The sequence below is a fragment of the Solanum dulcamara genome, chromosome 12 (genome assembly GCF_947179165.1).
Source record: "Solanum dulcamara chromosome 12, daSolDulc1.2, whole genome shotgun sequence".
NCBI classification, from domain to species: domain Eukaryota; kingdom Viridiplantae; phylum Streptophyta; class Magnoliopsida; order Solanales; family Solanaceae; genus Solanum; species Solanum dulcamara.
The window spans coordinates 37,971,273-37,998,755 of record NC_077248.1 but is presented as its reverse complement, the minus strand read 5'-3'; the positions used below and the strand labels follow the sequence as shown (position 1 = coordinate 37,998,755).

General features: G+C 39.9%; 1 pseudogene; it reads left to right on the top strand.

Annotated features, from left to right (window-relative positions):
- LOC129875716 (exopolygalacturonase-like) overlaps window positions 1-25,131 on the top strand; it is a 25,645-nt pseudogene extending 514 nt beyond the window's left edge.
- Window positions 25,132-27,483: the final 2,352 nt, after the last annotated feature.

The window sequence follows — 27,483 nt, the reverse complement described above, 5'->3', positions numbered from 1 at the left end:
AGCAGATCTTTACCAAAGTCATATCTCCATAAGCATCCAAAGCTTTGCATTCTGAGGTCGTCTTCCTAGAGTTTTGATCAAGATCATTTGTTCAAACTTTAGGAGCTCCAAAATTTGAAAACTTGCACATAATACAAATGAACAACTAGATGACCAAGCTGTCAGTCCTAGCAAGTCATAAATGACTTGGGGTCGCTACAAAAAAAGATCTAAATACTAAAATTATCGAAATGGAGGACATGACCTAGAGGGTCGTTACAAGAAATGTTCAATTGAAAATGCAAGTATTAGTTTAATTTTTTGGAGGGTGTTACAAATCGAGTATAGGTCAAGACTAATAGAGAGTTCTCGGTGAGTTGTTTAGCCGATTCACATCACCAAACATCTTCGTATCTATTTACTCTCTGTCTCTATTGTTTGTACAATGCATTTCTTTTCAAACTGTTGTGGTAAATCGTAGATGCTCTTCTACACAAACTTCTATTCTTGCGATTATTTAGTTCGTTCTGCACTTTTATCAAAGGATTTTTTAGACTTGTAAATTTATATTTCCACATTAAACCTCAAACTTTTCTAAATTAATCCAGTGTGGGTTCGGATTTACTAGCGAGGGAAGGATAGAGGCCATTATGACCTACATGGATTTTGGATTGGCACAATTTCTAAGAATGAAAGTATCAATTTGCTAATTTTTACTAGACTCTCTTATTGGTTTGGCGCTCAAAAACTACTTCCTTCGATCAATTTTACTTAATTATCTTTTGCACTTCTCATAAGAAAACACTAACTAAAAGAATATTTTAACTTGCTTATGCTTATTTATTTTTTATCTTAATTAAATACTGTTCATTCTTACTATACTAATCTTTGTTCCAATTTATTAGAATAAGAGTAAAGGTAGATAATGTTATAAATTATATCTTTATCTACTAAACTAACAAATATTTTGAGCTAATTATTTAGATAACCACAACAAGTAAAATATATCGAAAAGAGGATTAATGAGGAATATGTTTTACTAAATTACCTTTATTGATTATTCTTTTAAAATTCTAGTGTACGTACAACTAATTTATGTAGTTAATAATGAGAGTAATCTTGAAAGGAAATTATTAATCTCACTTGATTTTCCAAAAAGTTCTAATAAATTTTTTAATATATAAGGAATGACGGAGTACAGACCACAAAAGTTAATTGTGTCTGTTTTTAATGTATTGCTATCTATGAAATCATTCATATTAGTAGATTCATTTCATTTAAGGCATTACTACATGTATAACAGAGTCTATTTTGCTAAGGTAATGTGACACATCATGATAGAATAAGAAGTCCACATCGACAAAACATAAAAGAGATATTGAGTATATAAGTAACACCTTTAAAAACCATGCAGCCCTAGGTCCAAATTGAACAATATCATTAGTGGACTTGGCCATTATAAATGGTATCAGAGCCACTTCTATGTCAATCTTGTTGATGTGGGCCAGAGTTCAACTTAGTTTAGGCGGATCTTGATAAAAAGGGACAAACCTCAGTGCTAAGTCAAGGCAAATTCCATGTGGTGGGGCAAGTATGTGACACTCCATCTTAGGATAAGAAGTGTCACATCAGCAAAACACATGAGATATGTTAGGTATATAAATAAGCAGGTCTTACACCCTAGTGATGCATTTTAAAATCGTGCGATACTAATCCCAAAATGGACAATATCACTAGCGGACTGGATTATTATATGTTATTAATAAGTTTTTATTTATTTATTATGAAAGGCACTTTTGAATGCTTGGACGGATGCATGCAAATGGAATGGGAACGCCACATTGATACCTTTGGGGGTATACATTGCTGCAACCTTTAGTGGACCATGCAAGGGATCGGCTATGACCTTCAAAATTAAATGAGTTATTAAAGCTCCAACAGATCCTAAGATATTCTGCAATGACTCCTGGATTTGTTTTCAGTATATTAATGACTTAGAGATTAAAGGACATGGAACATTAGATGGACAAGGGGCTTGTGCTTGGGGAAAGCATCAATGTGCAACCCTTCCGTTTGTAAGTTTTAATTTTTTTGTCTAATATATTATGATATGTTTTATAATTTGAAGTAAAATTATTTTTGATGAATTCCACTTTAATTTATTTATTATTTTTATATGAAGGAGCATTGAAATCTTGATTCAACTTATTTGATGTAAAATTTTGAAAAAAGTACTCTAATATTGATTCATTACTTGACATAGTTGGAATTTTAATTCAGGTCACTAAAATCAATTTGTTTTCACAATACCTTTAATTGGTTGTGTCCTTTTTATGCCCTAATTATCTTGTAAAAGTTAAGTGGAAACTGATGAGAAAGATAGCCTCGGCTATTATAAGGTCACAAAGGCATTTTATAATTACAGAAGTTTCCTAAACTTGTATGGTCTCAATCTGTACATTCTTTTTAGATCTCCTAACCTAGCTTCAACGTAGGAGAGGAAAATGTAGCTAATTTAAAATGACAATTAGGAGGGCCATTTATCTCAGAAAAGATTTGATAATTTATCAAAGTTTGTATTGTCCCATTTATCATTACAAGATTTTATGTTTTGCAATTTTAATGTAAAGTTAACAATAAAATATTATTTTGTTTTAAATTTGAACCAGACACTTGGATTCTATTTCATCAACAATTCGATTGTGCATGACATACATTCAAACAATAGCAAGGGTGTACACATCAACGTCTTTAGCAGCAATAACATAAAATTTAGGCATGTTCAAATAACGGCGCCAGGTTACAGCCCTAACACCGACGGTATTCATATAGGCTACTCAACCAACATCCATGTAGTGGATTCAAACATTGCCACCGGAGATGATTGTATAGCTATGATCGTAGGCGTTCAAAACATCAACATTTCAGGGGTCACTTGTGGCCCTGGCCATGGAATAAGTATCGGTAGCTTAGGACAACCACCTACAAATGACATTGTGAAGGATATACACGTCAAAAATTGCACTTTCATCAAGACTCAAAATGGGATCAGAATTAATACTTGGGCATCATCGATTACCGGTACCGTTACAAATATAATTTTTGAGGATATAACCATGATAAAAGCGTTGAATACTATAATTATTAATCAACATTATTGTCCGGCCGGTAATTGTAGCAGGTACTTGCATTTTCCTTCTTTTAATATTTAAATTTACTGTGTTGGGTTTATATGTTAGAACGAACTCATGCATGTTAAATAAAAAATGGTTTGATTGCTGAGTAGAACATACTATCTTAACATGTGTTGAATAGAATTCCTTACTAGAAATGATTAATAATAATTTCTAAATCTAAGCTGATGTAATAAAACATTATAGGAAAAATACAACAACAACAAGCCCAGTATAATCCCACCATGTGGGGTCTAGGAGGGTAGAGTATACGCAGACCTAACTCCCATCTTAAAAGGTAGGACGACTGTTTCCGAAAGACCCTCGGCTTAAGAGAGAAGAACAAGAGAGGAAAAATAAGGAAAACAAGACATAGGTCAGTAGAGCCAGGCATATCGAAAATAATATAAACATATGAATAATGAGAGCGAGAAAGTCAGGGTAGGAAAGACCAGAAAGAAAGGAGCATTAACTACTATAGATAAATATGATACCCAAAGTAAACCGGACCAACAAATATAAGCAGTAATCAAATGCAGAAATCAAATGTTAATAAATAAATGAGCAAAACTACGACTACTATGGAGAAAAGATAATCCACCTAGCCCACTATCTTAGTCTGAGTCCTCCACAGCCTCCTATCTAAGGTCATGTCCTCGGTGAGCTGCAACTGTGCCATATCATGTCTAATCACATTGTCACGCTCCGAGAGGGTACCCTAGGCGTGGCCGGCACCCGAAGGCCATTTCTGACTTCCGAGCGAACCACCTGGTCTAGTCACACATTCATTCAATCACATTCTCTTAGAGGAAACTCGATTAATGAAATACTATTCGCAATATGAGGGCCGAAGGCCGAACATTCATCAACTCAACAACAAAATAATAAGACTCTTCGAATTAACCATTCATCCTCCCCTCACTCCAGTCTATGAAGCCTCTATCCAAGTCTAAAAGATGCCAATGACAAGTCCATGGCTACCAACAATCAAAATAAAAGAAAAGACAACAAAACTGTACAAGAAGGCTCAATATCCTCCGGGAACTAGGAGGATTCACCAACTGGCTGGAAGTGTATGTGGATCTTCAACGGAGCGTCGATTGATGATCTCTAGTACCTGTCTCTACATCATGAAATGATGCAGGCCAAATGGCATCAGTACATGGAATGTACGAGTATGTAAAATGGCCGAATACAACGAACATCAAGGAAGAATTTATCAACTCGGGAGCTCAACTCAAGAGGAATAACAACTCAATCAAATGTCCTAAGTCTAAACAAGAATATGATTTATACGGGACCAATCACATACAATTCAAATCAATCTGACTCAGAGTACTATCAAGACCTATTTGGGAGTTTCTCTTAACCGACAACCATCACTTATGAGCCAGTGAAAGTACAACAAACCGACGTTATTGCCGCGTCCGTTCATACTTTGCCAAGGTATGAACGAATCAACAAATCATGAATCCAATCCAACCAGGTCCTATAATGTCAGGACAAATCTCTCGGGGAAGCATCCGACTTTAACGGTTCCATCCCCCCTACGTTTGGCAACGCAGTTATTGGGTTCGAGTATGGACTATACTCTTGCCCAATTCTGTGCTCGATGCTCCTCCCAAGACTCAATGCTCATAAAACTCCATCCAATCAACTCAATCAAATCACATCGACAAGTCTCATTACAACCTTGTCAACTCATCAACTCTATCACAATCAAATCTCTTCTAATCATACTATCCGATCAATCTCAATCATATCTTCAAAAGAAATTTAAATGCACATATATAGAAACATCTAGGTATAATCAATCATTTCCTCCATCCATATGAGAAATCTTTGAGACTCATCACAATTTCAAGACTTTAAATTTACATTTTATAATAAGTAATATTTTTAAGAAAATAACATCCTTTATCAAAATCTACATAGTCAAGAAGATCAATAGAACATATTTAACAACTCATTTTCATCAACTCATACTCACATAAAGGCTCATTTTGGGAAACTTCTTAATTCAACAACATCAATACATATAGAACCAAATAAATAGGGGACAAAACTCATTTAAACTTAGACCATACCAAGGAACTCCATTTTCATGAACATCTATCCTCAAAGCAAGAATAGGGCACATGGGTGGACTCAACCCATGTTTTGGATAGCCTTACATACCTTAGAGAAGATTTGAAGAAACCTTGGTGTTGGGTCTTCAATGGAGAACTCAAATCTTGAAGCTTTTGGAACTCTTCTTGTTGGAAATGGGGAAGAAGAAGAAGAGAGAGAGAGAGAAGCTCCTAGGGCTTTTTTTTAGAGAGAGAGTGAGGCTGAGAAATGTGTTCCCAAAAGACCAAAGGCAATGCATATATAATTTGGGTAAGTTCACAACTTGCCCCTCATCAAAAGTTCTGAAAATAGGCTTAAAATGCCCCTGGCGCGATAGTGGCGCGTCGCGCCATTGCAGCGCCAGGCTGAATACGCCTAAAACCTGCACACCTCGTAGTGGCGTGCCGCGTTAGAGACCAAACTACTGAGGCATGTTTGTGGTGCGATAGTGGCGCGTCACGCCCTTATAGCGCCAAGGCCATTGTTCTGAGTTCTGGGTATTTGGTCTGAAAAACCCTGCACAACTTTTAGTGGCGCATCGCGTCAGAGCCCAAACTACTGAGGCATGTTTCTGGCGCGATAGTGGCACGTCGCGCCACTGCGGCGCCAAGCCCAGTTTTCCAGCAATTGCAACCCAGGCTTGAAAATCTCTACTGTGCTAGTTCATCTTAGGATCGTCATACCTTTCGACTCTGAACTCCAAAAGTTTCATTCTTGGTGGCGTTCGAAAGAAGACTCAACGACCTTTGATTTGATGGGTCACAGGCCACCCAGATTGTCGTCTTTCAAAAGATAGGGTCGTTAGAAGCCGACCCCTTATGCGAACTCCTACCCAAACTTAGCCACGATGAATCTTTTAGATTTAATTTGATCCTAGGGTCCTTCATGACCCCACCTCACCTCTAACGCTTCTCAAATTCTCAAAGACTCATTTCGACTTATGCATACACTCCTTAATACTCGAGTTCGACCTTACCCATATACAAGAAGGGTTTGAATTTTAGGGGAAAATTTTTGAGGGGTGTTACATTATCTCCTCTTTGGAATCATTCGTCCTCGAATGACGAGTGGCCAGGAATGGACTCAGGGTACAGATCACAATCAACATTCAGTCATTCAATCAATCAAATTTTCAAACAAATATCAATCAAAACTCAAAATACACTAATGAATTCAAGTCAAGGAAATGTCGTTACCTTCAACATTCTCCTCGGTAGGCATGAATAGATCGGGATATTTAGATCTCATGGCTTCCCCCGCTTCCCATGTGGCTTTCTCAACAAATTGATTCCTCCACAGGACCTTGACTGAGGCGACCTCTTTGTTCCTTAATTTGCAAATTTGGCGATCAAGAATTTGGATCGGAACTTCTTCATAGGATAAGCTATACTTAATTCCAACGCTATCAATAGGAAATCCCAATGAGGGATCGCCCAAGCACTTTTTTAACATCGAAATGTGGAACACCGAATGAATAGAAGCTAACTCCGAGGGTAACTCCAACTCATAAGCAACACTCCTAATCCGCCTCAAAATATGGTAAGGACCAATATATCGAGGACTGAGCTTTCCTTTCCTTCCAAACCTCATGACACCCTTCATGGGTGCTACTTTCAAGTACACCCAATCTCCCACCCCAAACTCCAAGTATCTCCTCCTCACATCGGTATAAGATTTTTGGCGGCTTTGGGCTGTCTTTAGCCTATCTTGGATAACTCTCACCTTCTCCATGGCTTGGTGAACAAGGTCAGGCTCAATCAACTCAGCTTCACCAACTTCAAACCACCCAATGGGAGATCTACACCTCCTCCCATACAAAGCTTCATAAGGAGCCATTTGAATACTTGCATGATAACTATTATTGTATGCAAACTCTATGAGAGGTAAGTGATCGTCCCAATTTCCCTTGAAGTCGAGCCCTCAACATATCTTCCAATGTCTGGATGGTGCGCTCTGCTTGGCCATCTGTCTGGGGATGAAAGGTTGTACTTAAGTTCACCCTCGAACCCAATCCCTTCTAAAAGGATTTCCAAAATTGGGAAGTGAATTGAGCTCCTCTGTCTGAGATGATAGACAAAGGGACCCCATGCAATATGACGATCTCTTGTATATACAACTTTGCATAATCTTCTGTGGTGTCATTAGTCTTAACCGCCAAGAAGTGGGCTGATTTCGTCATTCTATCCACAATCACCCAAATGAAATCATGTTGCTTTCGGGACTTCGGCAAGCCTGTAATAAAGTCCATGTTGATCATATCCCACTTCCATTCTAGAATTCCTATGTTTTGGGCTAAACCACATGACCTTTGATGCTCAACCTTCACCTGTTGGCAACTCAGGCACTTGGAAACAAATTTCGCAATATCCCTCTTCATCCCACTCCACCAATAGATTTCCCTCAAGTCATAGTACATTTTTGTAGAGCCGGATGAATAGAGTATCTGGAACTATGCGCTTCGTCCATAATCCTCTTTCGAACATCATCGACATCGGGTACACACAATCTACTTCGGTACCTCAACAGACCATCTCCCCCTTTGGTGAAAACCATCACCCCTTGTTTGTGAACAACTTCCTTTAGCCGGAGGAGGATGGGATCCTAATCTTGTTTCTCCTTTACCTCTGCTACAAGTGAGGACGTGGTCCCATCTCAAACATTTACTCTACCTTCATTGTTCTCTTCGAGTTGAACTCCCAATCAGGCTAATCGATGTACCTCCTTCGCCAATTCCCTCCTTCCCTTTTCCACATGGGCAGTGCTACCCATGGACAACCTGCTAAGAGCATCAGCAACAACATTAGTCCTTGAGTAGCTCAAGCCATCTTCTTTACCTCAGGTTGAGTTCCTTCTGGCTGAAGACATATTGTAGGCTCTTATGATCGATGAATACATCAACATGCACTCCATACAAGTAGTGGCGCCAAATTTTAAGTGCAAACACCACAGCTGCCAGCTCAAGGTCATGAGTTGGGTAATTTCGCTCATGAACCTTAAACTGCCTCGAAGCATAGGCTATCACCTCCCCCCTCTGCATCAACACACAACCCAAGACAATTATGGATGTATCACAGTAGACCACAAAGCCCTCTGTTCCCTTGGGCAATGCTAGAACAGGAGCAGTGGTTAGCTTGGCCTTCAATTTCTGGAAACTCTCTTCACAAGCATCAGACCATTGGAACTTAGCCTTCTTTTGAGTCAGCTTAGTCAATGGTGATGATATGGATGAGAATCCCTCTACAAACCTTCGATAATAGCCTGCCAAACCTAAGAAGCTCCTTATCTCTGTCGGGGATGTGGGTCTGGGCCAACTCTTCACTGCCTCAATTTTCTAAGTATCAACCTGAATACCATCTTCAGATATAATGTGGCCTAGGAAGGCCACTGATGCAAGAAAAAATTCACATTTGAAGAACTTTCCATACAATACCTGGTCTCTAAAAGTTTGCAAGACGACTCTAAGATGATGGGCATGCTCCTCCTCATTCTTGGAGTAAACCAGAATATCATATATCAATATAATCACAAACATATCAAAATATGGCTTGAATACTCGGTTCATGAGATCCATAAAAGCGGCGGGGGCATTAGTCAACCCAAAGGACATGACCAAAAATTCGAAATGGCCATAACAAGACTGGAAAGCAGTCTTCGGAATATCACATTCCCTCACCTTCAACTGGTGGTAGCCGGATCTCAAGTCTATCTTTGAGAAATAAGTGGCACCCTGAAGTTGATCGAATAAGTCATCTATTCTGGAGAGAGGGTATTTATTCTTTACGGTGACCTTATTCAGCTGCCTATAGTCGATACACATTCTAAGGGACCCATCCTTCTTCCGCACAAATAGGACCGGAGCACCCCATGGTAAGACACTCGGCCTAATAAATCCCTTATCTAACAAGTCTTTCAGCTGCTCCTTCAACTCAGCCGGAGCTATTCTATAGGGAGGGATCGAGATAGATTGGGTATCAGGAAGAATATCAATCCTGAAATCGATCTCCCTATCAGGAGGGACTCCAGGCAGATCTTCAGGAAAGACATCCGAAAACTCATTAACAATCAGAACCGACTCCAGGGATGGAGACTCGATATTGTCATCCTTCACTCGGACAAGGTGATAAATGCACCCTTTTGAGATTAGCTTCTTGGACCTAAGGTAAGAAATAAACTTACCCTTAGGCATAATAGGACTGCCCCTCTACTCTATGAGAGCTTCGTTCGGGACTTTGAACTTGACAACCTGAGTTCTACAATCAATCGAGGCATAGCAGACATAAAGCCAGTCCATGCCAAGGAGCACATCAAAATCAACCATGTCCAACTCAACTAAGTCGGCCAAGGTATCCCTGTGATGAATTGACATAGTACAATCTCTATAGGCTCTCTCAGCTAAGACAGAATCACCAATAGGAGTAGCTACACTGAAAGGCTCGAGAAGATATTCGAGAATTTTATTGAACTTACTAGCCACGTAAGGAGTCACAAAAGATAGGGTGGCACCCGGATCCATCAACACATAACAATCAAGAGAAGAGACTCGAATCATATCCGTCACGACGTTTGGAGAGTTCTCCTGATCTTGGCGACTGCCCATGGCATATAGGCGGTTTGTACCTCCACTCGTACCTGAAGTAGCGCCCCTCTGATTACCCCTAGCTGGTGGTGCGGTGGTAGAGAAATGGGTTCTGTTCCCTCATGCTGGACACTCCTTCTAAAAATGGTCTATTTGGCCGCATTTATAACAACCCATCCTTACCGCTCTGCACTCTCCCAAGTGAAGCTTACCACACTTGACGTATGGTGGCTTCCCTTACGCACCTTGACCCATGCTAGCTTGGGATTGAGAACCCTAGGGTCTAAAATTCTGGCGACCTTATCCCTGCCGATCATACCTGTTCTGCGGCATCGGTGCACTGGAAGTAGATGAGGCATAGTTGGAAGGCCTCTTCTGGAAGAAGGATCTGTTGCCCTTGCTTTGCCTTTGCTCATTCTCATGCCCAGCTGATCTTGCCTTTTTGCTCAGATGTTCCTCTATGTCTTTCCTCTTCTCTTCTTCCACCTGTTGGGCGTACACCATTAACCTTGAAATAACCATATCGGAGATTAACAACGCCGCTTTGCATTCCTTCTTCACATGTCTCTCCAAATCGGAGACAAACTTCCTCATCTTTGACCTCATATCTGGGGTCATTTCGGGAGCATACCTGGACAGCTGGATGAACTTCAGGCCGTACTCCTTAACAGTCATACCCTCCTGCTTCAGATTCACAAATTCCTCCATTTTCGCTTCCCTCAATTCTCAGGGAAAGAAGTGGTCAAGAAAGGCTCCCTCAAATTCATCCCACCTAGCAGGTTCGGCATCCTCACCCCTACCTTGTTCCCATTAGTTATACCAAATGTTTGCCACATCTTTGAGTTGATAAGACACCAGCTCAACCCCCTCAATTTCCATAGCATGCATAGCTTTTAGAATTTTCCATATCTCATCAATAAAGTTTTGGGGATCTTCATCCACCTTAGAACCCGTGAATGCCGGTGGATTCATCCTCAAAAAGTCCCTAATTCTAGTGGCAGCAGATGGATCTTGGGAGCTAGAGCTAAGAGTCGGCGAACTCTGATTACCACTTTGGGCAGCCATTAGTTGTTTGAGCATTGCAATTGCCGCTCGAAATTCTGCCTATGATGTGGGTGCAGGTGGAGTAGATGGCACTTGGGGTGCCTCCGAGTATCTCGCAGGTCGGCCTCTATCCCTTGCCGGGCGTGCCTCGGACTGGGGAATCTCGGCGTTATCAACATTCCTCTGGCTAGCAGTACGTTTTGGAGGCATTATCTGTAATGTACAAACGCATGAATTCGAAAGGAGTCTTATAGAGTTTTAACTCTATCGCACGAAGTCAGAGTATGAAAGATGTGAAACAATTCCTAATGTCCTATAGCCTCCTGCTTATAAGTGTGGTGCACAACACACCCATAAGCAAGACTCTACTAGACACGGCTTCATAGACTCCCTAGGACACTTGAACTCTGGGCTCTGATACCAAGTTTGTCACGCCCTGGGTGGGTACCCTAGGCGTGGCCGGCACCCGAAGGCCATTTCTGACCTCCGAGCGAACCACCTGGTCCAGTCACACATTCATTCAATCACATTCTCTTAGCGGAAACTCGATTAATGAAATAAATTCGCAATATGAGGGTTGAAGGCCGAGCATTCATCAACTCAACAACAAAATAATAAGACTCTTCGAATTAACCGTTCAACCTCCCCACACTCCAGTCTATGAAGCCTCTATCCAAGTCTAAAAGGTGCCAATGACAAGTCCATGGCTACCAACAATCAAAATAAAAGAAAAGACAACAAAACTGTACAAGAAGGCTCAATATCCTCCGGGAACTAGGAGGACTCACCAACTGGATGGAAGCGTATATGGATCTTCAACGAAGCGCCGGTTGATGATCTCTAGTACTTGTCTCTACATCATGAAATGATGCAGGCCAAATGGCGTCAGTACATGGAATGTACGAGTATGTAAAATGGCCGAATACAACGAACATCAAGGAAGAATTTATCAACTCGGGAGCTCAACTCAAGAGGAATAACAACTCAATCAAATGTCCTAAGTCTAAACAAGAATATGATTTATACGGGACCAATCACATACAATTCAACTCAATCTAACTCAGAGTACTATCAAGACCTATTTGGGAGTTTCTTAGGGTCCTACCTGGACCCCCCGTACATATATCTATTAGCTGAGGTCACATTGAATCATAAATAAGACAATATCATGTAATAAAGCCCCACTGGGCGATAACATTTTCATAAACCTGTAGCCCTTTTCATTTGTACCACAACCCGATAGGGCACGCAAGCCGACAAGGCTGCCATAACATAATAACATATATCATATATCATGTAGACCCAGCTGAATCAAACTGACATACACAACCCACATATACATGTCTGCAGACCTCTAAACATATAAATGACAACATATGGCGGGACAGGGCCCCCGCCATACCCCTGAATGGATAAAACAATTTCTATACATCCGTGGACAGTATCAAAAGCTAGGCTCCGATACAATGGAGCCTCTTCCAGCTGAGCTGCATGGAATCCTAAGCTAACGGACTCCCAAAATCTGTATCTGTACCTGCGGGCATGAATGCAGCCCCCCGAGAAAGGGGGTCAGTACGATATGTGTACTGAGTATGTAAAACATAATATAATACAACTGGAAACATATCTGAGATAGAGAATCAGGGGATAAGATATCAATTCAGAAACCTGTACCTGTACTTTATGAATTACAAAAACATGCATGTTCGAGTCATATCATATAGGCGGCCCTTGCGGGGGTTCGGTGAATCATCTATGTAAAACTATCATGGCCCCAGTGCCATCACCACCTTATTACAACACATCATCATATATTTATACACGTATCCTGGCCCTCTATTGAGGGACTCAGTGAATAATGCAGTGAACTGTGCACGAGAACATATCCTGGCCCGGGACTCAGGGAAAGAAATGTTACAATATACACGAGTAGAGTAATGAGCAACTATATGCAATTTAAATCATTATCGAAGACTCAACCGTAGAAGAAAATTTAGCTATTATCTGAAAATCAGGATTGTAATGTAATCACCTTAAATGCCCTTTAAATGCCATTAGGGGCTATACTAGCTAGTGTTTCGGGGTCCTTAGACATGTACTAAAGTAAAGCCAAATCGCTTATGGAACCAGAAACATTTGTTAACATATAGTCTGTAAGACTTGAGCTTGTACATTTGTTACTTTTTAACGTATAAAAGTTTCCAGGGAAATAATTCGATTATTATAAAAGTCCGATATTCAGACGTAAATAAGAGCTTCTAAGAATGTAGTTACCCCGAAACTCATATCATGTTTAACCTACAACTAAGACATGCCAGAAGAAGAAAGGGAATAAACTATATATAGTCTGTACTTTCCTCTATGGGATCTGCATACACATATTTCATACCCGGCCCATCATGGGGCTCGGTGAATCATTATGGCATCATAATCTCACTTCCGTACTAAATACGTATCAAGGGAAATGAGAGATAGCTTTCCACATACTAGTGTTTAACACATAGAAGCCTTACTAGGCAATACTCAATTCTTGCAGAAATTCCAATACTAAGCAGTGGATATGGGTTATGAGGCATACTTGGAGTTTTGGGAATGGAATTATCCCCACATTCCACACACACTTTACTTAAAGCTAAAACTTGCCAAAAGGAAAGAAAGATAGCTGTACGAACTTATACCAAAACATGCCAAGAGAAAGCTTTACATACCTTTTGGGAGTTACCCTTTATCCTGCTCGTCTCGTCGTCTTCCGAACCTATTCAATATGAAAGTAATACGAATATCAACTACTCTTAACTTTCCAGCATCTTGGATTACGCCTTAATGTTAATGAAATCTATTTCCTTAGTCGTTTCCTCGACTAGTCCTTTAGTTTGTTAAGGCGTTAACGAAAATTGGGCAGCACCTCCCCTATAATATGCCCCATCTAAATTTCCAATTAGGTCGCTAAGACCTACAGCCAACCAACAACAACAACCTGCAGCAATTCATACCAACACTATACAACATACACTCCAAACAACTTAAAAAAATACGATATCTCAATAGGGCGTCTAGCCTTTATTTTGTGACGCCTTTAATTATACGTAAAGAGGGGTCATGTGGCTTCGACTAGAAGCACCCTAACCCACATTAGGACATATTCAGGCCCTGCAACAACAAGCCACACCCCTGCAGAGCAACTCACAAGAACAACACTTTGTTTCGACAACAATTCAACTATAACGGCTACAAATTAGTTTATTCCGAACGCCAAGTATTTCTAAGCCATTTTCATATTTCCAGCCACCAATAGGGCGTGTAACATGCTCCATCAGAACACATAAAGCTCAAATTTAAAGAAGAAACCTTACCTTACGTTAAACTTGTCAAACTCGCCAAAACTATCCAAAATGTGAAATCTGGACAGTTTACTGTTTCACCTTGTCGCTTCATTTCGAAGGGGTAATGGAGGGAAACAGGATTTACGCCCTTCATTAAAGTTATAGACATATGTCTTAGGGTCGCAAACAATTTCAAATCATCCCTACATCAATTTTGTACAAAAAGATATGACCACAATACTTACAGCTGTCCGTGTAGAATTTCCAAAACCAAATTTGAGCAGTACCTCCTCTACACTTCATCACCACTTTTGAAGCTGATAAAAGTAGAACTGGATTTTGGAGTCTGAATGAAAGTTATAGAACCACGAAATACCTTTCCAAAACATATTAAATCATTCGAAATGAAACTGTACACAAGAAGTTATACCCATATTACTAACAACAGTCCCTTCCAAAAACGGGTTGGTTAATTATTTCTTAACGTTTTCTCCTTCAACTTTCTCTTATTTCTTTCCAAGTGTAAACTGCAACCATGGTTCCTTAGGCATCCTAAGACACATGTATACACCCCCACATGGTTGAAAAACATTGTAGATAATTAATTCACGGAAGAAAATTAAGGAACTTACCTTAAACTTTCTCCAACCATGGCTGCCTCTTCTCACGTTTTTTTTTCTATGTTAGCTCCTGTTTCTGGATAATGAACATCTTAAGAAGCATATATATATATATATATATGAGGTGACACGTGTCAGCCCCCCTAAGGGTGACACGTGTCAGCCCCTTATTGGGCCACCTCAACATGCGGCCAATGGGGTGCTTCCACGTGGCAGTGGGGTCCACCTCCCCCAAGCAGGTGGGTCACCTACTTGACCTCAAGCAGGTGGGTCACCTGCCTGCTCAGGTGCTGCCACGTGTCACCCTCCCATTGGCTGCCCCGCAATTTTTTTTTTCTCTTCCTCGTGGGTTCCTAATCTCGTTCGTAATCTCGTCTCACTTTAAGAGACTATGAAACCCTTGCTACGTAAGCTTGGTATGTAATCAAGTAACTCACGTATGTAAGATTTCTAAATTAGCAGCTTACGTAGATAAGTCGAGTCCTACGACTCGTTACTTGGCCTCCTATTCCTTCCGGACTCTTATGATTCCCCTTCCAACCTTCTCTACCACGGGGTATCACATCCTCCCTTCGTTGGAGTCATTTGATAGTGTCGTAGCATATCCGGTTCATATGGTAATGTCCAAGGAACTTATGAGACATTCTGAGTTTAAAAGGGTGAGGTGTAACATCCTTCCCCCCTTTAGAACATTCGTCCCCGAATGTTAAATGCAACCTTCTGTAAGACTTTATATAAATTATAGAGGGTTTCCTTTCCTTTATGCTATCACATGCATTCCCATCTATATTATTAACATACGAGTTCTCAAGAGTTGGAGTTACCTGTAGACATCGATTACATGTGCAAATACTTGTATTCCATGTTCTCTTCAGTTCCCCGATCATCCTCTTTCTGGTTTTGGTTTTTCCACCATAACTTGACGGAAGATACGTCTTTAGTCTACAATCTTCCAGTTTGCCGATCCAGGATGGTGGTAGGATTTTCCTCATAGGATTCCATCTACTGGACCTCATTTATGGAATATACCCTGGGTGACTCGTCAGTATCTAATGGACTGGGCGTATAGTTTCCAACTAAGGTGGTAAGCTTAACTTACTAGCCACGTTTCCCACCTTATGAGTAACTTGATACTGTTTAACGTATTCTGGGTCAAGTTCCTTTTCTAGGTGACCCTATGTTGAACATCCAATCATCAACTTGAACTCTGTATGTCGACGTCGATTATCTGTATGTCATTCCTGCCGACTCTGGCTTTTAGTCAATAACTTGCTTAATCATGTCGAGGCCATTGGAATACTAGTGTAGTAATTATTATTGTAGGCAACTTGATAAGTGATGGATAATCATTCCGGCTACCTTCAAAGTTAATCTCCCGGCTTGTGACATATCTTCTAGCGTCTAATAGTGCGCTCAGTCTGTTTAGTATCTCGAGGGAGAAATACGGTACTAAGACCTGTCTGTGCTCCTGACCTCTTCTTGGACTGATCTCAAGACGTTAATTATAATTGAAGTCCCTTTATCTGGGATATTGGATAAGGAAACCTCACGGAACCTTACCATTCTCCATGTTCTATAACTCCCTCTAATTTCAGCAGCATAGGTGCTCTTGATTAGATGCAAATGGGCTGATTCATTAGCCTAATCACAACAACTCATATAGCACCCTACTCTTACCAAGTATAAAATGGGTGCGTAATGACGTGGATAATTTGGGAACCGTTAGCCTCGTATAGTCTTTCTCGACTCTTTTCAGAACTTTAATTGGCCTATATTGTTATTCTGTGGTTTTCCACTCGTTAACTGGTTCTATGTTGAAGAACTGTGGCATTCAAGTGTGTTGTCAGTTAGCAATTAGCTAATCCTCCTTGTGTTGCTTAAGTTCTTGTTAGAATTGCCTTAACGTATCTTATAATACTCTGGGTACATCATCTCATATCGTTTCTCCGTTGCTAGTTCAGATTCTTCCATCTCGCGTGATCATACCAGCACTAACGCATTAAGTTCCATCAGAATTTTGAAGTTAAGCATGCTAGGGCTAGATAATATTAGGATGGGTGACCTTCCTGGGAAGTCTTCGTCTATCATTTCACTGTAATCCTTTCTACGATGTGCGGACACTCAATTTAGCCCAAGATTTACCTCAGTGTTGTCTCGCGAGTCTTTATGTTTTGCCCTGTCCTTCTTTTGTTATCTTGCGACCAGTATCGGCGTAAACCTTTAGTTCCGCTATGACCATGTCCCTTTTTGGTCAGTTTGGTTTAACTTCCCCTATTGTATTCCCCCCTTTCTGTACGCACCCATTCATTAGGGTGGGCTACTGAGTAGCGCTAAAGTTCTTTCATATAGTAACCTTTGGAGCCATTTTGAGTTTTGGCTATTATTAGCTGGCATAGCTTTAAAGGAATTTGACATATGAGCTCCCCTATGCTTTATTCATTTTGTGATCTTCTCATTTTCTACCACAAGAGGCTTTCTATTCCTTTGTCCTTGGTTATACATTTATCGTAACATCATTTGCGACCAACTCTATAGCCAACATTTTGGCTTTTTGGTCTAGCATGTTGTCATTATCCTTCGTAGTGTCTCTTGAGTTATTCGATATCCTTCCATGGTTACATTTGTTTTGTGTTTTTATCCGCAACCACCTTCTAGTGTTATGTTGTTCAAGGTCTCGTCACAAACTTCTTAACGCTACCTTATGTAGCATTCCGGCTTCCATCCAATTATTGGTAACTTCCGGACCTTTCCAACTTGGTTTAGCAAGATATATTATCGAAGTTTAGACATCTATCTCACATTTATTGCTATATCAATTGCCTCCTCCTAACTTTGCCATTTTCTCATTAACTTCCCCCCTTTAGGGGGTACCCGCACTTTCCTCTGTTTGTACTTTGTAGTCGTTCAATTTCAATTAGGCAGTACTAGTATTCCGACGATAACTATTCCAAGTTTTCTTGAAGCAGTGGCTTTGTCCCAACCTATATCCTTTGTTTCTTGGGACGAATAAAAGTTGCATCGTTTGTTCCTTAAGTTTTCCATCCTCATCCCTTAAGGGTTCCACTATTTTTGGGGCGACGTTGTGTACACGCGTCATTTTTTTTTATATCTTAAGCTCCATGCTCTTACTGCGTTCTCAATGCAGGTCTTTAACTTAGGCAATGCATACTATGTGCGTCTTACTAGTGGTTCCACTTTATCCCTGCATACTCGTATCACACCGTTCAGTTTATACTTACATATCCCCCTTTTAACTAGTATATATATTTGGTTCCTGACATCTCTTTGAGGTGCTTCTATTCAAAGATCTTTCCCCAATTAGTCGGTGAAAAACTATAAACTGTTATCGTAAACCCTTTTCCAATCATTGTTGGAAGAGACTCGAATCCCTTAATCATCATAGTACTTCCATTTTTATACTCGACCTACCTGGTTTCCTTTTGAGTTTATCTCGAGTTAGGAACAACTTATCTAATTTACAATTAGAAGTTGAGGGCTTGGTATTTTTTTCCAAAAGAGTGAAACTCATTCGCGGGACATCCTATCCTTCATTCTGAGCCCTCTGTTTATATTCCTACAATACAAATACAGTTGGAGATACCGTAACCTAAACTTTACTACTTAATTAAGCTTTTATTCCTCCGAAATAAAATTCTTCAAGTAAAAAGGGTGCCCCTTGTCAGCGACCTAAAGGATACCTCTTACAGCTTTAGTTAAACATAGTAGGGGTACTTGGTATCAATTCCTCAGACATCTCAAAAAATCTATGTTTCATTCCCTGTTCCTTGTTCTGGGAAAATTTCGGCAGAGTTTCCTCTATATTTCTTACTATCTCAAAACCTGCACGCAGAAAATACCAACAATGCCTCACAGGGCCAACATATATATATACATATCATATCACAGCTGCACAGGGCTTTCAATGTCATCTCATATCGCAGCCACACAGGGCTTTCAACGTCAACAATAATATAAAAATACCGGACTTACCTCATATGTCTAACTTCAAACTGCATCTGTTGCACTTTCTGTCTACTTTCCTTTCAGGTTTCAACTTTATATTTCAATATCTTACCTGACGAATATCTTTCATGGCTTTACTTTACTTACCTGCATGCTTTATAACTTTCCATGTCATCAATTACTTTTTTCTGTTGGTGTCGTTCTTCTGTTAAGATCCAAGGTTAGTATAAGGAATTTTTCCTATGACTCGGATCTAAAGCACGATCTCAGATGTAGAAGAAATGTAACATCCTAAATGTCCTATAGCTTCTTGTTTATAGATGTGGCGCGCAACACATCGATAACCAAGACTCTATTAGACACGGTCTGCAGACACTCCGAGGACGAACTGCTCTGATACCACTTCTGTCATGACCCAACCCCGTAGGCCGCGACTAGGGTCCTACCTGGACCCCCCGTACATATATCTATTAGCTGAGGTCACATTGAATCATAAATAAGACAATATCATGTAATAAAGCCCCACTGGGCGATAACATTTTCATAAACCTGTAGCCCTTTTCATTTGTACCACAACTCGATAGGGCACGCAAGCCGATAAGGCTGCCATAACATAATAACATATATCATATATCATGTAGACCCAGCTGAATCAAACTGACATACACAACCCACATATACATGTCTGCAGACCTCTAAACATATAAATGACAACATATGGCGGGACAGGGCCCCCGCCGTACCCCTGAATGGATAAAACAATTTCTATACATCCGTGGACAGTATCAAAAGCTAGGCTCCGATACAATGGAGCCTCTTCCAGCTGAGCTGCATGGAATCCTAAGCTGATGGACTCCCAAAATCTGTATCTGTACCTGCGGGCATGAATGCAGCCCCCCGAAAAAGGGGGTCAGTACGATATGTGTACTGAGTATGTAAAACATAATATAATACAACTGGAAACATATCTGAGATAGAGAATCAGGGGATAAGATATCAATTCAGAAACCTGTACCTGTACTTTATGAATTACAAAAACATGCATGTTCGAGTCATATCATATATCCGGCCCTTGCGGGGGTTCGGTGAATCATCTATGTAAAACCATCATGGCCCCAGTGCCATCACCACCTTATTACAACACATCATCATATATTTATACACGTATCCTGGCCCTCTATTGAGGGACTCAGTGAATAATGCAGTGAACTGTGCACGAGAACATATCCTGGCCCGGGACTCAGGGAAAGAAATGTTACAATATACACGAGTAGAGTAATGAGCAACTATATGCAATTTAAATCATTATCGAAGACTCAACCGTAGAAGAAAATTTAGCTATTGTCTGAAAATCAGGATTGTAATGTAATCACCTTAAATGCCCTTTAAATGCCATTAGGGGCTATACTAGCTAGTGTTTCGGGGTCCTTAGACACGTACTAAAGTAAAGCCAAATCGCTTATGGAACCAGAAACATTTGTTAACATATAGTCTGTAAGACTTGAGCTTGTACATTTGTTACTTTTTAACGTATAAAAGTTTCCAGGGAAATAGTTCGATTATTATAAAAGTCCGATATTCAGACATAAATAAGAGCTTCTAAGAATGTAGTTACCCCGAAACTCATATCATGTTTAACCTACAACTAAGACATGCCAGAAGAAGAAAGGGAATAAACTATATATAGTCTGTACTTTCCTCTATGGGATCTGCATACACATATTTCATACCCGGCCCATCATGGGGCTCGGTGAATCATTATGGCATCATAATCTCACTTCCGTACTAAATACGTATCAAGGGAAATGAGAGATAGCTTTCCACATACTAGTGTTTAACACATAGAAGCCTTACTAGGCAATACTCAATTCTTGCAGAAATTCCAATACTAAGCAGTGGATATGGGTTATGAGGCATACTTGGAGTTTTGGGAATGGAATTATCCCCACATTCCACACACACTTTACTTAAAGCTAAAACTTGCCAAAAGGAAAGAAAGATAGCTGTACGAACTTATACCAAAACATGCCAAGAGAAAGCTTTACATACCTTTTGGGAGTTACCCTTTATCCTGCTCGTCTCGTCGTCTTCCGAACCTATTCAATATGAAAGTAATACGAATATCAACTACTCTTAACTTTCCAGCATCTTGGATTACGCCTTAATGTTAATGAAATCTATTTCCTTAGTCGTTTCCTCGACTAGTCCTTTAGTTTGTTAAGGCGTTAACGAAAATTGGGCAGCACCTCCCCTATAATATGCCCCATCTAAATTTCCAATTAGGTCGCTAAGACCTACAGCCAACCAACAACAACAACCTGCAGCAATTCATACCAACACTATACAACATACACTCCAAACAACTTTAAAAAATACGATATCTCAATAGGGCGTCTAGCCTTTATTTTGTGACGCCTTTAATTATACGTAAAGAGGGGTCATGTGGCTTCGACTAGAAGCACCCTAACCCACATTAGGACATATTCAGGCCCTGCAACAACAAGCCACACCCCTGCAGAGCAACTCACAAGAACAACACTTTGTTTCGACAACAATTCAACTATAACGGCTACAAATTAGTTTATTCCGAACGCCAAGTATTTCTAAGCCATTTTCATATTTCCAGCCACCAATAGGGCGTGTAACATGCTCCATCAGAACACATAAAGCTCAAATTTAAAGAAGAAACCTTACCTTACGTTAAACTTGTCAAACTCGCCAAAACTATCCAAAATGTGAAATCTGGACAGTTTACTGTTTCACCTTGTCGCTTCGTTTCGAAGGGGTAATGGAGGGAAACAGGATTTACGCCCTTCATGAAAGTTATAGACATATGTCTTAGGGTCGCAAACAATTTCGAATCATCCCTACATCAATTTTGTACAAAAAGATATGACCACAATACTTACAGCTGTCCGTGTAGAATTTCCAAAACCAAATTTGAGCAGTACCTCCTCTACACTTCATCACCACTTTTGAAGCTGATAAAAGTAGAACTGGATTTTGGAGTCTGAATGAAAGTTATAGAAATACGAAATACCTTTCCAAAACATATTAAATCATTCGAAACGAAACTGTACACAAGAAGTTATACCCATATTACTAACAACAGTCCCTTCCAAAAACGGGTTGGTTAATTATTTCTTAACGTTTTCTCCTTCAACTTTCTCATATTTCTTTCCAAGTGTAAACTGCAACCATGGTTCCTTAGGCATCCTAAGACACATGTATACACCCCCACATGGTTGAAAAACATTGTAGATAATTAATTCACGGAAGAAAATTAAGGAACTTACCTTAAACTTTCTCCAACCATGGCTGCCTCTTCTCACGTTTTTTTTTCTATGTTAGCTGCTGTTTCTGGATAATGAACATCTTAAGAAGCATATATACATATATATATGAGGTGACACGTGTCAGCCCCCCTAAGGGTGACACGTGTCAGCCCCTTATTGGGCCACCTCAACATGCGGCCAATGGGGTGCTTCCACGTGGCAGTGGGGTCCACCTCCCCCAAGCAGGTGGGTCACCTACTTGACCTCAAGCAGGTGGGTCACCTGCCTGCTCAGGTGCTTCCACGTGTCACCCTCCCATTGGCTGCCCCGCAATTTTTTTTTTTCTCTTCCTCGTGGGTTCGTAATCTCGTTCGTAATTTTGTCTCACTTTAAGAGACTATGAAACCCTTGCTACGTAAGCTTGGTATGTAATCAAGTAACTCACGTATGTAAGATTTCTAAATTAGCAGCTTACGTAGATAAGTCGAGTCCTACGACTCGTTACTTGGCCTCCTATTCCTTCCGGACTCTTATGATTCCCCTTCCAACCTTCTCTACCACGGGGTATCACATCCTCCCTTCGTTGGAGTCATTTGATAGTGTCGTAGCATATACAGTTCATATGGTGATGTCCAAGGTACTTATGAGACATTCTGAGTTTAAAAGGGTGAGGTGTAACATTTCTCTTAACCGACAACCATCACTTATGAGCCAGTGAAAGTACAACAAACCGATGTTGTTGCCGCGTCCGTTCATACTTTGCCAAGGTATGAACGAATCAATAAATCATGAATCCAATCCAACCAGGTCCTATAATGTCAGGACAAATCTCTCGGGGAAGCATCCGACTTTAACGGTTCCATCCCTCCTATGTTTGGCGACGCAGTTATTGGGTTCGAGTATGGACTATACTCTTGCCCAATTTGGTGCTCGATACTCCTCCCAAGACTCAATGCTCATAAAACTCCATCCAATCAACTCAATCAAATCACATCGACAAGTCTCATTACAACCTTGTCAACTCATCAACTCTATCACAATCAAATCTCTTCTAATCATACTATCCGATCAATCTCAATCATATCTTCAAAAGAAATTTAAATGCACATATATAGCAACATCTAGGTATAATCAATCATTTCCTCCATCCATATGAGAAATATTTGAGACTTATCATAATTTCAAGACTTTAAATTTACATTTTATAATAAGCAATATTTTTAAGAAAATAACATCCTTTATCAAAATCTACATAGTCAAGAAGATCAATAGAACATATTTAACAACTCATTTTCATCAACTCATACTCATATAAAGGCTCATTTTGGGAAACTTCTTAATTCAACAACATCAATACATATAGAACCAAATAAATAGGGGACAAAACTCATTTAAACTTAGACCATACCAAGAACTCCATTTTCATGAACATCTATCCTCAAAGAAAGAATAGGGCACATGGGTGGACTCAACCCATGTTTTGGATAGCCTTACATACCTTAGAGAAGATTTGAAGAAACCTTGGTGTTGGGTCTTCAATGGAGAACTCAAATCTTGAAGCTCTTGGAACTCTTCTTGTTAGAAATGGGGAAGAAAAAGAAGAGAGAGAGAGAGAAGCTCCTAGGGCTTTTTTTTAGAGAGAGAGTGAGGCTGAGAAATGTGTTCCCAAAAGACCAAAGGCAATACATATATAATTTGGGTAAGTTCCCAAATTGCCCCTCCTCAAAAGTTCTGAAAATAGGCTTAAAATGCACCTGGCGCGATAGTGGCGCGTTGCGCCATTGCAGCGCCAGGCTGAATACACCTAAAACCTGCACACCTCGTAGTGGCGCGCCGCGCCAGAGACCAAACTACTGAGGCATGTTTGTGGCGCGATAGTGGCGCGTCGCGCCCTTACAACGCCAAGGCCATTGTTCTGAGTTCTGGGTATTTGGCCTGAAAAACCCTGCACAACTTTTAGTGGCGCGCTGCGCCAGAGCCCAAACTACTGAGGTATGTTTCTGGCGCGATAGTGGCGCGTCGCACCACTGCGGTGCCAAGCCCAGTTTTCCAGCAATTGCAACCCAGGCTTGAAAATCTCTGCTGTTCTAGTTCATCTTAGGATCGTCATACCTTTCGACTCTGAACTCCAAAAGTTTCATTCTTGGTGGCGTTGGAAAGAAGACTCAACGACCTTTGATTTGATAGGTCACGGGCCACCCATATTATCGTCTTTCAAAAGATAGGGTCGTTAGAAGTCAACCCCTTAAGCGAACTCCTACCCAAACTTAGCCACGACGAATCTTTTGAATTTAATTTGATCCTAGGGGTCCTTCATGAACCCACCTCACCTCTAACGCTGCTCAAATTCTCTAAGACTCATTTCGACTCATGCATACGCTCCTAAATACTCGAGTTCGACCCTACCCGTATACAAGAAGGGTTTGAATTTTAGGGAAAATTTTTTGAGGGGTGTTACACACCTCTTTTCAATACTTCTTCGGCCTCCCTTCGAATAAACTTGAGTACATATAGGATACACCAGTGCTAAAACCTTTTCTCAAGATATCTTCCAAACTGTTGGGGTCGTTGCTCCGGATCTTGTTCTCTCGGTGTGAAACCAGTTGGTTCCGTAGTTTTAGAATTGTGCTGATCCCAAGTACTCCATCTCCATCATTGCATATAGGAAAAATGATTTATGTAAATAAATGAGATAAGTTGTTAAATGTTTTCCCGGAAATATATTTTAGTACTGAAACACACAAGTAATGTCAAAATCATAATTTTTTAATTTGATATTCATTAATTCAAAACATATATATGATTTGATATTTCTTCAATTATTAGGAAAGCTCAGTACAAATCAAGGCCGTGACATACGAAAACATAAGGGGATCTTCAAGTTCAAAAGCAGCAGTTACTTTTGATTGTAGTGCTTCATATCCTTGTAATGGAATCATCCTTAACGATATCAACTTGGTATATCATGGCCCTGGTGGTCCTGCGATATCATCGTGCGCTCACGCCATAGGAAAAGCTACGGGCAAGGAATTGCCTCCAAGTTTCTTAAAGTCATCTCTTGATTCATAAACATAAATTTGAATATATATATATATATATAATAGAAACTTTTCATCCTGCGTTATTGTGAACTTCTCAAGTTAAAAACTTGATTAATTTATTCTCTTATCATTTTTGATGTAATTATTAATCATTCTATTATTACATTTGTCTCTATATATTAAAATAATAAAATCAATCATTAGGATTTTCCTAGTGTCATATTAACTTATTAAAAAGAAAGGTTTTTCTTATACTAATAGCTCAATTACATCTTAATACCACTGTTGATTAAGACCACATTTTCGAAGTTTCTTTCACAGGATAGGCTAGAACTCGTGTTGTTTGCCCTCTTGATTGTAAAAATATGTAAACAAAAAGAGATACAAAGTAGACAATTGTTGTGACATTCTTTTAAAAAATACAACCTAAAAGGAAATATTACATCTATGTAGACATATCTTTAGGTTACACCCACATTGCCAATTTTTGTCGCAACAATGTCTATACATACGATATGTACACTTATTGCATATAATATTATTTGTAATGAAAAAAAGGTTGTTTTCTATTTTGGAACTCCTATCCCTTGTATGAACCTCCTTGAAGCTTTATTTTTCTGGTGATGCTTGACAGAGATGTATGACATGGTTTTCAATGCGATCAGGTGCATTTAAGTGAAGAATTTTTTCTTTTAAAAGTTTAAGAGTGAAAAGTTTAATCAAAATTAATATTTTGGGTGAACAATTCAAATTTGAGTTTACATATTCTATTAGCTACGTCCAAAGGGTGATTGTTGAATTAGTCTGATGATTTACATGTATAGTGATTTGGATAGTTGGTTTCTTTACTACTTGACTTGATGAATTTGAATTGACCACAATTAAAATGTAGTCAAAATGACTTTAGATCAATGATTTGACTATTTCAATAGTTTATCATGCATTTTAGCAGTGGTTTGCATAATTGATTTATGTATGTTGGGTATCCAATGAGTTTTGGGTGCCAAAACTAGGAAGTACTACACCAGATATTTGGTTGCTAGTGTAGGTTATTTTTGTTCTTTCCTAATGCAAGTAGGTCATCCTGTTCACATAGTGATATTGTGACATTGAATTGCTATCACGGATAGGGGCCTCACATGTAATGACACTCTAGGTTATTTTGTGTAAATGCCTTCTTTCCGTCATTTAGAACGTTCTTATAGAGACCCCAAGTCATTTCGAGCTTTTCCTGAGAGTATTGCATGGGTTATTTCAGCGCCATAGCGCCTGGTATTCGAACATTGGCTCGAGGCATTTTCTCTATCCCTTCTTATCCTGAAAAATCATTTTAGGGACACCTTACGTTCTTGAACCGATAACCATCTTTCAACTAACCTAGATCCCAAGTTATTTATCACTTGCTGGCACTGATTATTCGGTCGTTTATTCGTTCATTAATTTTTTTTGTCCGTTTTCCTATTTTGGAGCTTTTGAAACTAGAATAGTTGATTTCGGTCAAAACATTAGGTAAACAACCTCGGAATGGAATTCTGATGGTTCCATCAACTCCGGAATGGTTATTTAGTCTAGTGGCATGGTTGGCTTGAGTCTCGAGGCTTCAGTGCGGGTTTGAGCCATTAGGTGTTTTGGCCTAAGTTTGACCTTAGTCAACATTCTAGGAAAACGTGTGTGGATGAAACTTTCGTAAGTGCGGATAGCTTTAGAATATCGAGTTTGATCTAGAACGACCTTTCGTGAGCTTTCTGAGGCTACTGGTCTAGCCTTGAGGCCCTTAGTAGAGTTGGCTAAAAATGTTACTTAGGTGTGGATCCACTATTTATCGAAATGACCTCAGATGAAATTTTTTACTACATCGTTGAGTCTGGAATATTGAATTTAGGGGGGTAGCATAGTTTGTTTCCGCGCACGGGGTTCCGATCGAATCCTGGGCACCCCATTGGAGATTTTGAACACTTAGTGTTCAAGCTGATGCACCAACATCTAGTGCAGGTTCCATCCTTGATCTCAGTCATGATGAATCATCCGCTATCGTGGAGGACACTAAACCTAGGACATTGTGATCACATGGGTTTTTGGCTACGATTGCAACAAGCTTTTGGTGTGGGTTGACCAAAGTGGTCATCGCGATCGCGAGGTTTGACCACCTCAATCCAAATGATCATTTCTCATTGGGGTCGCGATAGCGACATTGGTCCCCATGTATGCGAAATGCAATTGTGTCTGGTCTTTGTTTAAAGACCAGACGTGACCAACCTTCATCCCATAACTTCAAAACCTCATAACTTGAGGTCTAGAGCTCTAATTTCGGTGATTTCAAGTCATGCGTGTCCGGAATGATCGTGGGAACATATTGGAGTGTTTGGGAGTGTCGGATACC